Source organism: Urocitellus parryii, chromosome 1, assembly GCF_045843805.1.
Source record: "Urocitellus parryii isolate mUroPar1 chromosome 1, mUroPar1.hap1, whole genome shotgun sequence".
Classification (NCBI taxonomy): Eukaryota; Metazoa; Chordata; class Mammalia; order Rodentia; family Sciuridae; genus Urocitellus; species Urocitellus parryii.
The window spans coordinates 98,810,382-98,812,672 of NC_135531.1; the positions used below are offsets into that span (position 1 = coordinate 98,810,382).

The 2,291-nt window shown below is 44.4% G+C and overlaps 1 pseudogene; it reads left to right on the forward strand.

Moving 5' to 3' along the window:
• The first annotated feature begins 1,399 nt into the window (after nt 1–1,399).
• Nucleotides 1,400–1,842, forward strand: LOC113179728 (MORN repeat-containing protein 4 pseudogene; annotated as a pseudogene).
• Nucleotides 1,843–2,291: the final 449 nt, after the last annotated feature.

Sequence of the window (2,291 nt, forward strand, 5' to 3'; positions counted from 1 at the left end):
AATTAACTGATTAAGCTACCAAATGTGTAATTATCCTATTATGAGAAAGGGAGAAAAATTAAGATTAGATACAGCCTTTTCTAGAAAGAGTAATTAAACCATTACATCAAAGAAACCTGAATGATATTTAAATAAAAGAATCAGAGGAGATAGGGAATATTTTATTACAATGTAGGGAGAGAAATGCTTGACATGAACGAAATGTTGAAGGAAAATAAGGACAGGAAAAGGGAAGGGAGACAGATAGAAAAGAGGGTATGAGACATTTATTTGAATATACAGAGGAATATTATTGGAACCCTTGGTAAGGGGTATTTATTTCCACAAATTTTTTTCCTGGAGAGTAGAATAATATATTATACAATCAAACCACCTCTTGGATGAAATCCTGGAGAGATTGTGGAGAAATAGTTGTTTTAAGAAAAACTGAGAGATAGTAACTGACCCTTTTTGTTTCCATTTAGGCTATAAGCGAAATTAAAAAGCATTCTCAAAGAACTATACTATCCCAGAGAAAGACTTTATGATGCTTTGAACCTCAGCTTGTTGAGAGATGATGAATAATATTGGTGGGATTGTCTTCCAAAAATATTCAGCCAATTCTTCCTCTTCTCTCTGTGTATTCATTCAAAAGGTGGCATCAGACACGTGCTGTATGTCAAGCATCTCCTGGGCACTGGCCGTAGCAGGAAGATAACCCTCTCCTCTGTCCTAACCTGGCCCCATTTTTTTCTTTATGTAAATGATTTCTTTCACTCCTCTCCTGATTTCTAGTGGGGTCTATGTTATAGGTTTTAAAAATTGCTTGATTATTACAGAAAAGGCATTTTATGATATACCTGCCTTCAGGATTTTATTCAAAACTCTAACTATGTAATGTTTTGAACGACAATAATAAAATAAAAAAAAAGGAAAAAAAAAAAGGTTTACCTTCTGTTCACACAGTTCTGTCATCCCCTCCAGACGCAGCCCCTCATGCTCTGACAGCTAGCTAACCCCGGTGCTGCACGCTCGCTCTCCCGAGTGGTCTAAACTCCAGTGCTGGGCTTGGTACCCTCCCCAGGCAGCCGCCCTTGGGTCAGGACATCAGGATGAAACCGCGTTCCCCAGCCCAGGTCATCTGCTTGGCTCCTCTGTCCCTACCTGGCTGACCATTCTTTCGCAGCCCCCTCTCACCCGTGCTGCCAGCCGACTGGGGCTCAGCCTTTCGGGACTACTGTCGCACCCCAACGCGGGGCTTCGGCGGCAGAGAACTGTGTGAACAGAAGAAACCTGCAGGGCTGGAGAGCAAACCCAGGGACCTTATACTAGTTTCCCTGGAACAAGATGGGATACCACTCTGGAAGTTTCATGTAGCCTTTAGGAAAAATTTCATCTTTTTCTTCTGTAAGCTGTCACCATGATCCTGACAAAAGGTTCTTTCACCTAGTCCAGTGGGGAGGAATATCGTGGCGAATGGAAGGAGGGCCGCAGGCATGGTTTTGGTCAACTGCTGTTTGCAGATGGTGGCACCTATCTGGGTCATTTTGAGAATGGGCTCTTTAATGGCTTTGGAGTACTGACCTTTTCAGATGGTTCAAGGTATGAGGGGGAGTTTGCCCAGGGCAAGTTTAATGGCCAAGGAGGAGTCTTCATTCGGCATGACAGCATGACCTTTGAGGGGAAATTTAAAAATGGCATCATAGAAGGTTTTGGCCTGCTGACTTTCCCTGATGGTTCTCTTGGAATACCCTGCAACGAAGGTCTATTTGAGAACAATAAGCTGCTGCGGCGGGAGAAGTGTTCCGCAGAGGTTCAGCAGCCCAGAGTGCCTCCAAGTCCGCCAGAAATCTTACTGCTTGATGGGGCAGTGGGCACAGTTGGAATAGTGTCAGTAAAGCCCATGACCACCTGAGATGAACAGAATGAACCAGATCTCAGATGAGATGAGGATGATCATGGAGCCGAAGCCTGTGATATGCCCCATCACCTGCCAATCAGCAATTTGATCACAGAAAGTGCTAAGGATTTTGGCCCAAAGACCCCGCAGTGGTTAGCAGTTCTGTCTTTTCCTGATGCTTATTTGCTAAAGACAGGAGCTGTGTTTTCTTACTTTCGACATTTCCTGTTCCTGAGACCTGGGGTTACCCAGTACAGACTGGCTGTGGCCTTCACTCCATTTACTGCCAAGTGGTTCAGAGTCTCCTCGTTCTGCCTATGTTTGGGGCACATGATCCTACCCCCCCACACACATTTAGGGCCAATGCTGTGTGCTGCCCTGGCAAAATGAGGAACAAGATAGACAGGATACT